At 41.4% G+C, this 19,927-nt stretch overlaps 1 protein-coding gene across 7 annotated transcripts in view; it reads left to right on the top strand.

Moving 5' to 3' along the window:
- LOC5574477 (tyrosine-protein kinase receptor torso) overlaps positions 1-19,927 on the top strand; it is a 198,415-nt gene that overhangs the window by 171,316 nt on the left and 7,172 nt on the right. The window lies entirely within an intron of this gene.

Genomic DNA, 19,927 nt, shown 5'->3' with positions numbered 1-19,927 from the left:
ACATTTTTCATGTCTTGTACAAAGTTGTTAAACATCTTAAAACGCGTGTTTTTGCTGAACATTGTTCCTCTCTATCTCTTAAAGTAAAATAATTATCAGTCGAATTCTTTTTAATAAGGCTTATTTGTTTGATAGCAAAAAATGCAAAGACGCTTATAGACAAAAGTTTTTATCAACTGCCGAAAGGGGAGATATGGTACTTTCATGATTTATAAGAGTTGTCTGCGCCATTTTGCGCCGTTATAGAGGCCTAAACCACCCCTTGAAAAAAGAGTAATTCATGAATAACTTTGTTACTTCAGAAGATAGGGTGATGATATGTTCAGCAAAAACACGGGGTTTTCTATGACAAACAACTTTGTAGAAAACACAAAAAAAGTTAAAAATCTTGGAAAAAAGTTATGATATAAAATATGATTTTTAGGGGTCATTCACATACAACGGCATATATCTCAAAAAGTATGAGATAGAAAAATCGTGTCTTCGACAAAGTTGTTTCAAATTGCCAATTCTACAACTTTGCCGAAGACACCATATGTCTATCTAAATGTTTTGAAAAAATAGTTTTTCTATCTCACTGCTAGGTGGATTTATCACAAAACTTTTTTCGTCAAAAGTTGCGCTTTAATATACCAAGAAACTTCTCCGAACAAACTATATCGCTAAAATCAACGGTTTGGGTGCTATTCAAAAAGCGCATGAAATTGAGAAAATAAAACACAGTGCACTGGGCGTTGCATGCTAGTCCGTTGTCTAGTGTGGTGCTTCCTTCAAAGGGCAAATCGTCCACTGGAAGCATTAACGTGTCGGTGTCTTTTTTTAATGTTTTGGAAAATGTATTTTTTTTTTCATTTTTCGATTTGAGGTAGTGAAACTGATCAAAGGTAAGAAAATAAATACGTAAGCGAACCTCATTGACACACGGATAAAAAAAAATAAAGAGGTTTAAAGGGAATCAAACACACTTACACTTTTAGCATGGTTTTGTTTCAGCCGCGGATTTTACCAGTAAGCTAAGAAAGGTCCCATTAACATTGATCATCCATACAGAGAATGTTTGATAAGATTGAAAATGACTAATTACATGGCCTCTGAATACGAGTACTAAAATTCTACAAGTTCAAAAATTGGATTTAACTACTATGTGAGCAACTGTCGCACTGCCATGGTTGCTCTCCACTCCCAAATTTAGAACGTTGAATAAAAGACAAAAACCTCATTGGATTATTATTTTTTTTTTTTTTTTTTTTTTTTTTTTTTTTTTTTTTTTTTTTTTTTTTTTTTTTTTTGTATGGTATTTAGTTGGAGCTGCCTGACAGCTTAACTTGTCAAGGCTGAACCCTCGGTCTGGCTTTTGCCAAGTTTCCCCTCTACCAGGACCCAATACTCAGACGGACTAGGCAATGGCGCCCACATGAACACTGTTTTTTATTAGTATTGTGACGTGGTAGTTTTTGAAAAGTACCCATATTCCCTTGCTTCTGAGAAAAGGAAGCATTATGAAAATCAGCAGCTCCATTAGAATTTGTTTGAAATAGTAGTGCATTACTAATACTGTCTAGTCGAAATGGTTTTAAATAATTTGTCATTCAAGTGCTATTCTGATTACTATTGTCTTTTACGTAAGATTAGAGTCTTAAAAGTCAAGTGTCGTCAAGTCCTAACAAAATTAGGCTGTTTAGTAGTAATTCTAGTTAATTTCATTTTTTGTTGTTAAAAGTATTTATTGGTCATTACGTTCATATATCCTTAAAGAAAAAAGTCGCTTTCCTTGTCTGTTCAACAATTTTTCGAAACTAGCAAGTGTACCCTAATGATCGATCTCAGCGTCTTACTTTCCATAGTCATTTTTATAGTGATTATTGAAGAGTAAAGTTACCTTAGGCTTCTATTACAGTCTCCTACAAGATTCACTTTTCGGTGGCAAATGCAATGCTTCACAACGCCTACTTTCTACTTGTGAATTTTGCGAAAATGAAGCTGGAATTAGATTATTTATACCGCTGTTACAAAAGAGGTATTTCTTATTATGGCAATGTAAAAACCATATTAAAATAAGATTGTCGCCACTTATTTCTACTCAGTGAATCTACTAGTCATTTTTCTAAGAGTTCCTAAGTATTCCCTACGTCGTATATGATAACGATGTATCTAGCTAGCTAATAGTAAGAGTGGCTACGGATCATTCTGGTTAGCAAAAGGCAAACTGAACGTCACCAATAGTATTAATGTCCACTTCGAATAGATTAATTATTTGAAATGGGCATCAATTCTATCAATGACGCAGAATGTCCGTTGGATCACATCCGAGATATTATTGCGTCTATGCCATATGAATTATGACGCGGCTTTAAGCAAAAAATGCCAAAATGTGATACCACCACTACAGGTTACGCCTTTGGTTTCCATCATATGGGCTAATGGATTATGCCCTCCCATTGCGGCAAGGTCGCATAACCAAGGGGAGGGGACAAAACCTCATTGGGAATTTCTTACCAAAAGTGCAGTTCATCATTATTCCATTTGTCCAAACGGGTGTATAAGTAGATCGACCAGAAATTAAATGACTCCAACATGCAGACATAATCATGTCTGAATGAATCTTCTAGCCAGAGTGGGGAAAAGTTCTGAAATTTACACTACAGTAGGCAAGCGTAGCAAATCACAGTCAGCGGAGCCAGTAAAACTGTAACACTCAAATATTTTGTGCCAGTCTAAGCATATTCCCTTTTTGTTCATAACCAAAGGATTAGCAAGCTTTATGAGCAGGCATCAAAATTATCAGATAGACGATGATACTATCATCTATCTGATAGACAACTGATACTATCAGTTCAGCCAGATGATACTATCACTTCTTGTCTATCTCTGATAGTATCACTGAGAGAACGGTTTCTATCAGAGATAGAGGATAGAGAGATAGTATCCCTATCCCAAAAATTTCTCATCATGATACTATCAGTAAAACATCTCTCAATTAATAATGATAGAGGTTCTATCTCTATCAATTGATAATATTATAGAATAAAAATTGTTGGACTATGGGCATAGAAAATTAACTAAATTCCATATTTACTTTGAGGGGATGACGAAAATCGATGTCCGACGCCATTTTGAAATCCAAGATGGCGGCCTCCGGATTAGTGAAATCATTGGAAACCCATGCAATATGGGTATTTTCGGAACGGGCACGACGAGGGGATGACGAAAATCGATGTCCGACGCCATTTTGAAATCCAAGATGGCGGCCTGCGGATTAGTGAAATCATTGAAAACCCATGCAATATGGGTATTTTCGGAACGGACGCGACGAGGGAATGACGAAAATCGATGTCCGACGCCATTTTGAAATCCAAGATGGCGGCCTCCGGATTAGTGAAATCATTGGAAACCCATGCAATATGGGTATTTTCGGAACGGGCACGACGAGGGGATGACGAAAATCGATGTCCGACGCCATTTTGAAATCCAAGATGGCGGCCTCCGGATTACTGAAATCATTGGAAACCCATGCAATATGGGTATTAGAGTGGTTCAAAAAATCGTTTTTGCTCCACACCGCTCATTCGATTCAAGATCAAATTCTGAGTGTGGTCCCAAAATTTGAGCTCATTTGGATGAAAACTGAGACTGCACAAGTCCTTTAAAGTTTATATGGGAATTACTATGGGAAAACCAAGCAATTCATTCAATTGTTCATAGTGTTTGCATATGTGCTCTTTGGGACTGAAACTATGTTGATACTGTGAGATACATTCATCAGCTACAACTTTGCCGAATACCGTTTTTAAATCGGACGTCCTGGTAATTAGTTATTGATTTTTGAATGAGTTGTAAAACTTTGGCTATAATTATTGGGCTGTTCTGCAGGCATCACTGGATATATGCAGTAAAACATAGTAGCCATGATTTGTGCGTGCTATCTTTCGCGCCAGGTGCAGCAATGTTGCCTGTTCAGAAGTTAAATGAGCACTGCTGAAGAATTTGTGACTGGATATAAATCAATAACTAATTACTGAGGCGTCCGATTTAAAAACGGTCTTCGGCAAATATGTAGCTGACGAATGTATCTCACAGTATCAACGTAGTTCTAATCCTCAAGAGCACATGGGCAAACACTATGACCGATTGAATGAATTGGTTGCTTTTCTCATAGTAATTCCCATATAAACTTCAAAGGGCTTGTGCAGTCTCAGTTTTCATCCAAATGAGCTCAAATTTTGAGGAGACACTCAGAATTCGATCTAGAATCGAATGAACGGTGTGGAGCAAAACCGATTTTTTGAACCACTCTAATGGGTATTTTTGGAACGGGCACGACGAGGGGATGACGAAAATCGATGTCCGACGCCATTTTGAAATCCAAGATGGCGGCCTGCGAATTAGTGAAATCATTGGAAACCCATGCAATATGGCTATTTTTGGAACGGACACGACGAGGGGATGACGAAAACCGATGTCCAACGCCATTTTGAAATCCAAGATGGCGACCTCCGGATTAGTGAAATCATTGGAAACCCATGCAATATGGGTATTTTTGGAACGGGCACGATGAGGGGATGACGAAAATCGATGTCCGACGCCATTTTGAAATCCAAGATGGCGGCCTCCGGATTAGTGAAATCATTGGAAACCCATGCAATATGGGTATTTTCGGAACGGGCACTTTGAGGGGATGACGAAAATCGATGTCCGACGCCATTTTGAAATCCAAGATGGCGGCCTCCGGATTAGTGAAATCATTGGAAACCCATGCAATATGGGTATTTTCGGAACGGGCACGATGAGGGGATGACGAAAATCGATGTCCGACGCCATTTTGAAATCCAAGATGGCGGCCTCCGGATTAGTGAAATCATTGGAAACCCATGCAATATGGGTATTTTCGGAACGGGCACGATGAGGGGATGACGAAAATCGATGTCCGGCGCTATTTAGAAATCCAATATGGCGGCCTCCGGATTAGTGAAATCATTGGAAACCCATGCAATATGGGTATTTTAGGAACGGGCACTTTGAGGGGATGACGAAAATCGATGTCCGACGCCATTTTGAAATCCAAGATGGCGGCCTCCGGATTAGTGAAATCATTGGAAACCCATGCAATATGGGTATTTTCGGAACGGGCACGACGAGGGGATGACGAAAACCGATGTCCGACGCCATTTTGAAATCCAAGATGGCGGCCTCTGGATTAGTGAAATCATTGGAAACCCATGCAATATGGGTATTTTCGGAACGGGCACGATGAGGGGATGACGAAAATCGATGTCCGACGCCATTTTAAAATCCAAGATGGCGGCCTCCGGATTAGTGAAATCATTGGAAACCCATGCAATATGGGTATTTTCGGAACGGGCACGATGAGGGGATGACGAAAATCGATGTCCGACGCCATTTTGAAATCCAAGATGGCGGCCTGCGGATTAGTGAAATCATTGAAAACCCATGCAATATGGGTATTTTTGGAACGGGCACGATGAGGGGATGACGAAAATCGATGTCCGGCGCCATTTTGAAATCCAAGATGGCGGCCTCCGGATTAGTGAAATCATTGGAAACCCATGCAATATGGGTATTTTCGGAACGGGCACTTTGAGGGGATGACGAAAATCGATGTCCGACGCCATTTTGAAATCCAAGATGGCGGCCTCCGGATTAGTGAAATCATTGGAAACCCATGCAATATGGGTATTTTCGGAACGGGCACGATGAGGGGATGACGAAAATCGATGTCCGGCGCCATTTTGAAATCCAAGATGGCGGCCTCCGGATAAGTAAAATCATCGGAAACCAATGCAATATGGGTATTTTCGGAACGAGCGACGAGAAGATGACGAAAATCGATGTCCGACGCCATTTTGAAATCCAAGATAGCGGCCTGCGGATTAGTGAAATCATTGGAAACCCATGCAATATGGGTATTTTAGGAACGGGCACTTTGAGGGGATGACGAAAATCGATGTCCGACGCCATTTTGAAATCCAAGATGGCGGCCTCCGGATTAGTGAAATCATTGGAAACCCATGCAATATGGGTATTTTCGGAACGGGCACGACGAGGGGATGACGAAAACCGATGTCCGACGCCATTTTGAAATCCAAGATGGCGGCCTCTGGATTAGTGAAATCATTGGAAACCCATGCAATATGGGTATTTTCGGAACGGGCACGATGAGGGGATGACGAAAATCGATGTCCGGCGCTATTTAGAAATCCAATATGGCGGCCTCCGGATTAGTGAAATCATTGGAAACCCATGCAATATGGGTATTTTAGGAACGGGCACTTTGAGGGGATGACGAAAATCGATGTCCGACGCCATTTTGAAATCCAAGATGGCGGCTTCCGGATTAGTGAAATCATTGGAAACCCATGCAATATGGGTATTTTAGGAACGGGCACTTTGAGGGGATGACGAAAATCGATGTCCGACGCCATTTTGAAATCCAAGATGGCGGCCTCCGGATTAGTGAAATCATTGGAAACCCATGCAATATGGGTATTTTCGGAACGGGCACTTTGAGGGGATGACGAAAATCGATGTCCGACGCCATTTTGAAATCCAAGATGGCGGCCTCCGGATTAGTGAAATCATTGGAAACCCATGCAATATGGGTATTTTCGGAACGGGCACGATGAGGGGATGACGAAAATCGATGTCCGGCGCCATTTTGAAATCCAAGATGGCGGCCTCCGGATAAGTAAAATCATCGGAAACCAATGCAATATGGGTATTTTCGGAACGAGCGACGAGAAGATGACGAAAATCGATGTCCGACGCCATTTTGAAATCCAAGATAGCGGCCTGCGGATTAGTGAAATCATTGGAAACCCATGCAATATGGGTATTTTAGGAACGGGCACTTTGAGGGGATGACGAAAATCGATGTCCGACGCCATTTTGAAATCCAAGATGGCGGCCTCCGGATTAGTGAAATCATTGGAAACCCATGCAATATGGGTATTTTCGGAACGGGCACGATGAGGGGATGACGAAAATCGATGTCCGACGCCATTTTGAAATCCAAGATGGCGGCCTCCGGATTAGTGAAATCATTGGAAACCCATGCAATATGGGTATTTTCGGAACGGGCACGATGAGGGGATGACGAAAATCGATGTCCGGCGCTATTTAGAAATCCAATATGGCGGCCTCCGGATTAGTGAAATCATTGGAAACCCATGCAATATGGGTATTTTAGGAACGGGCACTTTGAGGGGATGACGAAAATCGATGTCCGACGCCATTTTGAAATCCAAGATGGCGGCCTCCGGATTAGTGAAATCATTGGAAACCCATGCAATATGGGTATTTTCGGAACGGGCACGACGAGGGGATGACGAAAATCGATGTCCGACGCCATTTTGAAATCCAAGATGGCGGCCTCTGGATTAGTGAAATCATTGGAAACCCATGCAATATGGGTATTTTCGGAACGGGCACGATGAGGGGATGACGAAAATCGATGTCCGACGCCATTTTAAAATCCAAGATGGCGGCCTCCGGATTAGTGAAATCATTGGAAACCCATGCAATATGGGTATTTTAGGAACGGGCACTTTGAGGGGATGACGAAAACCGATGTCCGACGCCATTTTGAAATCCAAGATGGCGGCCTCTGGATTAGTGAAATCATTGGAAACCCATGCAATATGGGTATTTTCGGAACGGGCACGATGAGGGGATGACGAAAATCGATGTCCGACGCCATTTTAAAATCCAAGATGGCGGCCTCCGGATTAGTGAAATCATTGGAAACCCATGCAATATGGGTATTTTTGGAACGGGCACGATGAGGGGATGACGAAAATCGATGTCCGGCGCCATTTTGAAATCCAAGATGGCGGCCTCCGGATTAGTGAAATCATTGGAAACCCATGCAATATGGGTATTTTCGGAACGGGCACTTTGAGGGGATGACGAAAATCGATGTCCGACGCCATTTTGAAATCCAAGATAGCGGCCTCCGGATATATAATATGGGTATTTTCGGAACGGGCACGATGAGGGGATGACGAAAATCGATGTCCGGCGCTATTTAGAAATCCAATATGGCGGCCTCCGGATTAGTGAAATCATTGGAAACCCATGCAATATGGGTATTTTAGGAACGGGCACTTTGAGGGGATGACGAAAATCGATGTCCGACGCCATTTTGAAATCCAAGATGGCGGCCTCCGGATTAGTGAAATCATTGGAAACCCATGCAATATGGGTATTTTCGGAACGGGCACGATGAGGGGATGACGAAAATCGATGTCCGACGCCATTTTAAAATCCAAGATGGCGGCCTCCGGATTAGTGAAATCATTGGAAACCCATGCAATATGGGTATTTTAGGAACGGGCACTTTGAGGGGATGACGAAAACCGATGTCCGACGCCATTTTGAAATCCAAGATGGCGGCCTCTGGATTAGTGAAATCATTGGAAACCCATGCAATATGGGTATTTTCGGAACGGGCACGATGAGGGGATGACGAAAATCGATGTCCGACGCCATTTTAAAATCCAAGATGGCGGCCTCCGGATTAGTGAAATCATTGGAAACCCATGCAATATGGGTATTTTTGGAACGGGCACGATGAGGGGATGACGAAAATCGATGTCCGGCGCCATTTTGAAATCCAAGATGGCGGCCTCCGGATTAGTGAAATCATTGGAAACCCATGCAATATGGGTATTTTCGGAACGGGCACGATGAGGGGATGACGAAAATCGATGTCCGGCGCCATTTTGAAATCCAAGATGGCGGCCTCCGGATAAGTAAAATCATCGGAAACCAATGCAATATGGGTATTTTCGGAACGAGCGACGAGAAGATGACGAAAATCGATGTCCGACGCCATTTTGAAATCCAAGATAGCGGCCTGCGGATTAGTGAAATCATTGGAAACCCATGCAATATGGGTATTTTAGGAACGGGCACTTTGAGGGGATGACGAAAATCGATGTCCGACGCCATTTTGAAATCCAAGATGGCGGCCTCCGGATTAGTGAAATCATTGGAAACCCATGCAATATGGGTATTTTCGGAACGGGCACGATGAGGGGATGACGAAAATCGATGTCCGGCGCTATTTAGAAATCCAATATGGCGGCCTCCGGATTAGTGAAATCATTGGAAACCCATGCAATATGGGTATTTTAGGAACGGGCACTTTGAGGGGATGACGAAAATCGATGTCCGACGCCATTTTGAAATCCAAGATGGCGGCCTGCAGATTAGTGAAATCATTGGAAACCCATGCAATATGGGTATTTTCGGAACGGGCACTTTGAGGGGATGACGAAAATCTATGTCCGACGCCATTTTGAAATCCAAGATGGCGGCCTCCGGATTAGTGAAATCATTGGAAACCCATGCAATATGGGTATTTTCGGAACGGGCACGACGAGGGGATGACGAAAACCGATGTCCGACGCCATTTTGAAATCCAAGATGGCGGCCTCTGGATTAGTGAAATCATTGGAAACCCATGCAATATGGGTATTTTCGGAACGGGCACGATGAGGGGATGACGAAAATCGATGTCCGACGCCATTTTAAAATCCAAGATGGCGGCCTCCGGATTAGTGAAATCATTGGAAACCCATGCAATATGGGTATTTTCGGAACGGGCACGATGAGGGGATGACGAAAATCGATGTCCGACGCCATTTTGAAATCCAAGATGGCGGCCTGCGGATTAGTGAAATCATTGAAAACCCATGCAATATGGGTATTTTCGGAACGGACGCGACGAGGGAATGACGAAAATCGATGTCCGACGCCATTTTGAAATCCAAGATGGCGGCCTCCGGATTAGTGAAATCATTGGAAACCCATGCAATATGGGTATTTTCGGAACGGGCACGATGAGGGGATGACGAAAATCGATGTCCGACGCCATTTTGAAATCCAAGATGGCGGCCTGCGGATTAGTGAAATCATTGAAAACCCATGCAATATGGGTATTTTCGGAACGGACGCGACGAGTGAATGACGAAAATCGATGTCCGACGCCATTTTGAAATCCAAGATGGCGGCCTCCGGATTAGTGAAATCATTGGTAACCCATGCAATATGGGTATTTTTGGAACGGGCACGATGAGGGGATGACGAAAATCGATGTCCGGCGCCATTTTGAAATCCAAGATGGCGGCCTCCGGATTAGTGAAATCATTGGAAACCCATGCAATATGGGTATTTTCGGAACGGGCACTTTGAGGGGATGACGAAAATCGATGTCCGACGCCATTTTGAAATCCAAGATGGCGGCCTCCGGATTAGTGAAATCATTGGAAACCCATGCAATATGGGTATTTTCGGAACGGGCACGATGAGGGGATGACGAAAATCGATGTCCGACGCCATTTTGAAATCCAAGATAGCGGCCTGCGGATTAGTGAAATCATTGGAAACCCATGCAATATGGGTATTTTAGGAACGGGCACTTTGAGGGGATGACGAAAATCGATGTCCGACGCCATTTTGAAATCCAAGATGGCGGCCTGCAGATTAGTGAAATCATTGGAAACCCATGCAATATGGGTATTTTCGGAACGGGCACTTTGAGGGGATGACGAAAATCTATGTCCGACGCCATTTTGAAATCCAAGATAGCGGCCTCCGGATTAGTGAAATCATTGGAAACCCATGCAATATGGGTATTTTCGGAACGGGCACGACGAGGGGATGACGAAAACCGATGTCCGACGCCATTTTGAAATCCAAGATGGCGGCCTCTGGATTAGTGAAATCATTGGAAACCCATGCAATATGGGTATTTTCGGAACGGGCACGATGAGGGGATGACGAAAATCGATGTCCGACGCCATTTTGAAATCCAAGATGGCGGCCTCCGGATTAGTGAAATCATTGGAAACCCATGCAATATGGGTATTTTCGGAACGGGCACGATGAGGGGATGACGAAAATCGATGTCCGACGCCATTTTGAAATCCAAGATGGCGGCCTGCGGATTAGTGAAATCATTGAAAACCCATGCAATATGGGTATTTTCGGAACGGACGCGACGAGGGAATGACGAAAATCGATGTCCGACGCCATTTTGAAATCCAAGATGGCGGCCTCCGGATTAGTGAAATCATTGGAAACCCATGCAATATGGGTATTTTCGGAACGGGCACGATGAGGGGATGACGAAAATCGATGTCCGACGCCATTTTGAAATCCAAGATGGCGGCCTCCGGATTAGTGAAATCATTGGAAACCCATGCAATATGGGTATTTTCGGAACGGGCACGATGAGGGGATGACGAAAATCGATGTCCGACGCCATTTTGAAATCCAAGATGGCGGCCTGCGGATTAGTGAAATCATTGAAAACCCATGCAATATGGGTATTTTCGGAACGGACGCGACGAGGGAATGACGAAAATCGATGTCCGACGCCATTTTGAAATCCAAAATGGCGGCCTCCGGATTAGTGAAATCATTGGAAACCCATGCAATATGGGTATTTTTGGAACGGGCACGATGAGGGGATGACGAAAATCGATGTCCGGCGCCATTTTGAAATCCAAGATGGCGGCCTCCGGATTAGTGAAATCATTGGAAACCCATGCAATATGGGTATTTTCGGAACGGGCACTTTGAGGGGATGACGAAAATCGATGTCCGACGCCATTTTGAAATCCAAGATGGCGGCCTCCGGATTAGTGAAATCATTGGAAACCCATGCAATATGGGTATTTTCGGAACGGGCACGATGAGGGGATGACGAAAATCGATGTCCGGCGCCATTTTGAAATCCAAGATAGCGGCCTGCGGATTAGTGAAATCATTGGAAACCCATGCAATATGGGTATTTTCGGAACGGGCACTTTGAGGGGATGACGAAAATCTATGTCCGACGCCATTTTGAAATCCAAGATGGCGGCCTCCGGATTAGTGAAATCATTGGAAACCCATGCAATATGGGTATTTTCGGAACGGGCACGATGAGGGGATGACGAAAATCGATGTCCGGCGCTATTTAGAAATCCAATATGGCGGCCTCCGGATTAGTGAAATCATTGGAAACCCATGCAATATGGGTATTTTCGGAACGGACACGACGAGGGGATGACGAAAACCGATGTCCGACGCCATTTTGAAATCCAAGATGGCGGCCTGCAGATTAGTGAAATCATTGGAAACCCATGCAATATGGGTATTTTCGGAACGGGCACTTTGAGGGGATGACGAAAATCGATGTCCGACGCCATTTTGAAATCCAAAATGGCGGCCTCCGGATTAGTGAAATCATTGGAAACCCATGCAATATGGGTATTTTCGGAACGGGCACGATGAGTGATGTCGAAAATCGATGTCCGGCGCCATTTTGAAATCCAAGATGGCGGCCTCCGGATTAGTGAAATCATTGGAAACCCATGCAATATGGGTATTTTCGGAACGGGCACGATGAGGGGATGACGAAAATCGATGTCCGACGCCATTTTGAAATCCAAGATGGCGGCCTGCGGATTAGTGAAATCATTGAAAACCCATGCAATATGGGTATTTTCGGAACGGACGCGACGAGGGAATGACGAAAATCGATGTCCGACGCCATTTTGAAATCCAAAATGGCGGCCTCCGGATTAGTGAAATCATTGGAAACCCATGCAATATGGGTATTTTTGGAACGGGCACGATGAGGGGATGACGAAAATCGATGTCCGGCGCCATTTTGAAATCCAAGATGGCGGCCTCCGGATTAGTGAAATCATTGGAAACCCATGCAATATGGGTATTTTCGGAACGGGCACTTTGAGGGGATGACGAAAATCGATGTCCGACGCCATTTTGAAATCCAAGATGGCGGCCTCCGGATTAGTGAAATCATTGGAAACCCATGCAATATGGGTATTTTCGGAACGGGCACGATGAGGGGATGACGAAAATCGATGTCCGGCGCCATTTTGAAATCCAAGATAGCGGCCTGCGGATTAGTGAAATCATTGGAAACCCATGCAATATGGGTATTTTCGGAACGGGCACGATGAGGGGATGACGAAAATCGATGTCCGGCGCTATTTAGAAATCCAATATGGCGGCCTCCGGATTAGTGAAATCATTGGAAACCCATGCAATATGGGTATTTTCGGAACGGACACGACGAGGGGATGACGAAAACCGATGTCCGACGCCATTTTGAAATCCAAGATGGCGGCCTGCAGATTAGTGAAATCATTGGAAACCCATGCAATATGGGTATTTTCGGAACGGGCACTTTGAGGGGATGACGAAAATCGATGTCCGACGCCATTTTGAAATCCAAAATGGCGGCCTCCGGATTAGTGAAATCATTGGAAACCCATGCAATATGGGTATTTTCGGAACGGGCACGATGAGTGATGTCGAAAATCGATGTCCGGCGCCATTTTGAAATCCAAGATGGCGGCCTCCGGATTAGTGAAATCATTGCAAACCCATGCAATATGGGTATTTTCGGAACGGGCACGATGAGGGGATGACGAAAATCGATGTCCGGCGCCATTTTGAAATCCAAGATGGCGGCCTCCGGATTAGTGAAATCATTGCAAACCCATGCAATATGGGTATTTTCGGAACGGGCACTTTGAGGGGATGACGAAAATCGATGTCCGACGCCATTTTGAAATCCAACGGTTTGGGCGCTATTCAAAAAGCGCATGAAATTGAGAAAATAAAACACAGTGCACTGGGCGTTGCATGCTAGTCCGTTGTCTAGTGTGGTGCTTCCTTCAAAGGGCAAATCGTCCACTGGAAGCATTAACGTGTCGGTGTCTTTTTTTAATGTTTTGGAAAATGTATTTTTTTTTCATTTTTCGATTTGAGGTAGTGAAACTGATCAAAGGTAAGAAAATAAATACGTAAGCGAACCTCATTGACACACGGATAAAAAAAAATAAAGAGGTTTAAAGGGAATCAAACACACTTACACTTTTAGCATGGTTTTGTTTCAGCCGCGGATTTTACCAGTAAGCTAAGAAAGGTCCCATTAACATTGATCATCCATACAGAGAATGTTTGATAAGATTGAAAATGACTAATTACATGGCCTCTGAATACGAGTACTAAAATTCTACAAGTTCAAAAATTGGATTTAACTACTATGTGAGCAACTGTCGCACTGCCATGGTTGCTCTCCACTCCCAAATTTAGAACGTTGAATAAAAGACAAAAACCTCATTGGGAATTTCTTACCAAAAGTGCAGTTCATCATTATTCCATTTGTCCAAACGGGAGTATAAGTAGATCGACCAGAAATTAAATGACTCCAGCATGCAGACATAATCATGTCTGAATGAATCTTCTAGAAAGAGTGGGAAAAAGTTCTGAAATTTACACTACAGTAGGCAACCGTAGCAAATCACAGTCAGCGGAGCCAGTAAAACTCACGCATATCGCTGCTGTAGCCAAAATGCCTTGAAAATAGCAAAACACCCGTTGCTAAGGGCAACCCAAAACTACTGTAGAAAAATGTTCTATTTCCCGCATTTACAGCCTTCAATGGTACTAGTGATTTGGAAATAGTACTTTACGGAACAAGTTGCAGAATGATGATTTTTACAGCACTAGTCGTAAATTTATAATTACGACGAGTGCTGTAAATATCGAGAACAAGTTGCAGAATGATGATTTTTACAGCACTAGTCGTAAATTTATAATTACGACGAGTGCTGTAAATATCGAGTTCTGCAACGAGTTACGTACAACATTTTTTGCAATTTCGTAGAAGACCACTTGAGGGTATCAGAAACAATATCGGAATGCATTCACCATCATTTTACAATTTCTGAAAACTGGTTGTATAATGATATATTACACAACGCAAAACAGTTGCGTAATGAAAAAGCGTTGTGTAATGAATCATTACAGCACTGGTTTCAGTTGCGTAATAACTATTCCCGCACTGCATACTTCAGTGCAGGAAAGTAGGCCTTGTCAGATTGGCGTGATGAAAAACAGCCTGTTACGATGAGAAATTGCAAAAATTCATGTACCCAACATAAGCTACTTGATGTGATTCACAATTTTGAACTACTGTATTAGAAGGGCCACGTGATTTTCGCAAAAACTCAAGCCTACTACTATTACCATTCCCAGCTCTGCTTCTAGCTAAAACACATTCTAATTATTCAAATAATTGATACCTAGAATTATATCGCAAAGCAAACATATTCTTCAAATAATAAGCCGCCCCTAGTGGTTTTCCAAATCAATCAGCAGAATTTACGTTACATGGAACCAAGCGAAACGTGATAGATAAGTACATATGAAAACGCAGCCGCACAGTACCAACTTATTCGTTTTTCATGAGAACATAAATCGCTACATGGTGTTCAGCAGTGACGTTGCTAAAAAGGAAAAAAAAAATCATGCAGTAGATGACCATCCACGGTTCGAAAAAATAGCATAGCATTAGATCCAATACTCAAGCGTACAAATTTATAGAACACAAAAATGTTCTGTGCTAGAACATGATGGATTGATCATCACGAGCGAGAGTAAATTAATACCTTTCCTCCAGATTTGTGCTCTTAATTAGAGATTGGGCTTTGGTCCCGACCAGTAGATTACAACAGAAATGTATAATATGTTGTTAATCAGTTCACGCGTTTTTTTTTTCTGAAAAACATGTTTTTAACTTCGGCTGGTATTTAGTTGAAGCAAACAAAAAATGTAACAAAATATACTTTACATTAAATAAAATTGAAACAATATATGTAATAGTTTGAACAAAAATATAACTCATTAGGGTAAAAGCCTAAGAGAAAATGCCAATGAAAATTATATAGGAAGCCCTATTTATACTACAAACATGTCAAATGCAAGCTTTCAATCCATATTATGTATGTAAAATATCGGAACTAAGCTAAAACCATTTTTTTTAATTTCGTTGTAAATCAGCCAACTTTTTAACAACAAATTGATTAACATACACTCAGGCAAATGGACTATCGATAAACATAGGAACCACTTATGAAAATTCGCCACAAGAAATCGGATTGAAATTCATAAATTTGCCTTATGGAACCAGAATTTGAAAACAAAAAACGTTTTCGCGGCAACCTGGAATCGAACCAAGAACCTTGCGATCGATAGGGCTGAGCGTACACCACGCGTCTATCGACGCCTTGATGTGGTGTGATGCTAAAACGATACATAAAGCGTTCGTATTGCAATAAACGTTCCACCTTTCATAAGGCAAAATGTATGAAATTCGATAGTCCAGTTCGCTGCGTGTAACAGCCTACTTTTCCTACCGAAAGAAACAGTCAAGCACTGTGTTACTTTCAACGGTATCGAAAAGTAGTGCTTTTCAGCACTGTTTTGGATGTTGTCTAATTAATATGTTTTCGACTCTATACATTATTTATCGAATTGCTCTGAATATCTCAATAACTTAGTCAACTAGGTTCTAATTCAACATCCGAAATAAGTCGAATTTGGATCGCCCAACGGACTCTGCTCTATAAGGAGCTAGTTGACTGTGATGGATTCTGAGTTGGCATAAGATCGTTTTGCGGACGTAGAGTTTGTTAGGTCGCTATCACTTTCGAAAAAACCGGGAGTTTTATGCGGCGGTTCTAGCACAAAACAATAAGTCCGATATTGTGGGAAAATTGTATGCAGCGTCTTACCTGATGAATCATTAAAGGCCGGTTTGCTACTGACAAGAAAAGGAATCGCCTATCTCGATGCGTGGAAAATTTCTCCCAAGAAATGGTCAAGAAAATCACTTTTTTCTGATCGCAGTACGCAGTTGAGAAGAAATGTCACTTCAAAGGGGGCTCTCTGTAGGAAATTTCTTGACCCTTTCAGTCAAGGAATTTCTTTACTTTTCTTGAGCGAAACAGCATACTTAGCTTAAAAATCGAATTGTGAGTGAAAATATGTGACAGTCATTCCATAGCCTACCTGATTGAGGAAAACTGAGCTGTTACTACGCATGGATGCTCATATGGATTTTCCTGAAATATGTTTATGCTCCAAGAAATAATCCGATTATAACCGCATTTTTCGTAATTGCAGAAAAATCTGTAAGGTACCGTGGGGCAAGTGGGTAATGGAATTCGCATAGTTGAGATTCTTCAAATTCTAGAGACATTAAATTGAAACAAATGAGGTCGTGTATATTTTTTAGCTTGACTCCCACCAATTATAAGCAGCATGCTGAAATTAATTTTTATGAAAAATTGAAGAAAAAAATACAGAAAAAGTTTTTGAAAAATGCCTCCTTACTTTTCAACAATAATTTCAAAAACAAACAGTTATATTCACGATTTCTATTGGCTTTAACATTTGTTAAGGCTTCCCAATGAACAATAACACAGTGTTGACCAGACTCATTTCCCCGAAATTCGAATTGTAAAGCCATGAACTGTTAAAACTGTGCGTTGTATTCCTGAGATGGAGGAGAGGTGGTTGGGCTTGAGTGTTGCACATGGGATCCGACAGTTTCGATCTCGGTGAGCCGCAATTCAAGTTTCGGTGAAATGATTCGCACTCACTCACTCACTCATTTCATTTCACCGAAACTTGAATTGTGGCTCTCTGGGATCAAAATTGATCGATTTTGTGTGCAGTACTCAAGCTTAACCATCTGCTTTTCTATCTTAGGAGGATAGAGCATGGTTGTAGTAGTTCGTGGCTTCGTAGTTCGGAAAATGTTATTTTCGGGGAAATGAGTCTGAGCAACACTGCAATAACATAAGTAACATGTAAACAAAGAAAATGTTATTCTTTTCACTTGAATTTTCTTCTTTTCAGTTATGTTTGTTGAAATGATTCGACAACATTATAACTGCAACATTTCCAATGTTAGTTCTTACATTATAGGACAGCAATTGCATTTCTGCTCTGTAGAATTTCCACCGCTCGTTATTTGTTTTTGAGAAAGTCGAATATGACGTCGGATAACTCTTCGGGAGAAATCAAACAGAATCCTTCAATAACGTATTTAGAATCTTTTTTATGTGGATAGACCTATACCTCATTTTTATGCTTTGAACTAGCTTACATACACATTCCACGAGATTTCCGTGTGTTCTCTAATATTGCAACTTTTCAGTCAACGTCTTCCTTTTAATTGGCCCGAAGTAGACATATTAATATTGTAATGTTTGGCAACATCTTTTAGAGAAGTTCCATGATTTCTAATAGCTTTTAACGCTTGAGTATAGTTTTTCTTGAATTATCAGCACGTTATGTTTTTCTATGATAATTGCGAACCATGTTCACTCATGGCTACTTAAAGAGAAAACACAAATACAATCTCTAATGATAAACTTTTCACTTGCCCCACCTGATAAGAAAATTGACGGTGTTTAAATTTAGTTTTATTTAGGTCTACGTCGAATCAATTCTAAAACTTTTTTTATTGCAGTTTGAAACTGTCACAGAGTACAACTAAGAAGTGGTACAGGAAATTATTTTCCGCAACTTTTTTCCACTGAAAATATTAAAATAAGATTGTACGCCGCCAACTTGTTAAGGAGTAACAGTTGACAGGTTAACAATTTTTCGCTCTATTATGCAAAAATGGCTGAAAAATCTCAGAAATCTCTTACCTATCGTAATGTTCTGAATGGCCTCAAAGGTTTACGCATGAGTTTAAAACGTTAATTCACATATTCAGTAAAATATATCAATTGTTTTCACTTACCCCATTTACCCACTTACCCCGCGGTAACTTATGCAACTCGTTGCAAAACTCGATTTTTTCAGCACTCGTCGTATGTAACAAATCAGCAAGCATCGTTTGACAAATGTTCGACTCGTGCTGAAAAAATCATCATTTTGCAACATGTTGCATAAATAACTATTTCACTTTGAAAATTTAGTTGGTCAATATAGGCCACCAAAACCAGTTTCGGCCAGAGATTGAGCTTCGGTTCCTAAATTGGCCAATCACATTGATTCCTTATGAGAGTGGTCAAATTAAATGTACCTTGGCCAAATAAGGTGTATGGGAGTTAAAATTATAAGGAAAATGACTTGTTTTTCTTAGGTTTTGAGTCAATTCGAACGAGTAAATAAATGTAGCTCTATCATGTGAATGCGATCTACTGAACACAAAAGGTTTCATCCTGATTGGCTATGTAAAATGGCGTATAATCTACTATGGCTACACCTGGCGTATGGCCGAAACTGGCTCCATATGTTTAAATCAAACAAGAATATGACTAATTTTGTTATTTTCCGTAACTGAATTATAACAAAAATTGTTATTTTCTGTGCATGATAAAAAACTGCCTACACTGAAACAAGCATTGAAGTAATGAGAACCATGAAAAGGTTTTTAAATTTACTATTCCAATCACGATTGAGCTATCAAGAACGCTTTATATTTGCGTTTTATTCCCTCTTAATCCAACCGCATCGATAGCCGAGCGGTGAGCGTTCGCGCTTGACAATCGCAAGATCCTCGGTTCGATTCTGGCCTGCTGCAGGTTTTTAACCATGATATAGTAATTTTTACTGTCGAAATGGTGCCATGGTAAAATTGAATGCAAAAAATATTTGGAATAAATGCAAATTTAGTCTGCACAAATCAAGTGGCGTTGTGTATTTAATATAACCCTCTAATATAGTAATTTCAACTGCAACGCTGTTCTCAGTGTATGTATAAGCTATCCCGACCAGTGGTTTACAGTAGAGTTGTAACAGATTTTGTTAGCGCGTTTTTTTTCTAATAGAATATGTTATAATTTTGGCTAATCAGTAGTTAAAATAACGAAAATTATAACACAATTTCCTGTACACTAAACAAAATTAAAACAAAATATATTATAATTTAAACAAAAATGTAACACATTATGTTTCAAATCAAACAAAAATATATTTCATTTTGTTATTTTCTATAACTGAATTATTACTAAATATGTTACAACAAATTGCTCTCAATGTTTTCATAGCAAAATGTGTTGCTCGTGGTGTACGCACGGGC

This window comes from Aedes aegypti, chromosome 2 (genome assembly GCF_002204515.2).
Source record: "Aedes aegypti strain LVP_AGWG chromosome 2, AaegL5.0 Primary Assembly, whole genome shotgun sequence".
Taxonomy (NCBI): domain Eukaryota; kingdom Metazoa; phylum Arthropoda; class Insecta; order Diptera; family Culicidae; genus Aedes; species Aedes aegypti.
The sequence above is the reverse complement of the archived record's forward strand: the minus strand, read 5'-3'. Positions and strand labels throughout refer to the sequence as shown.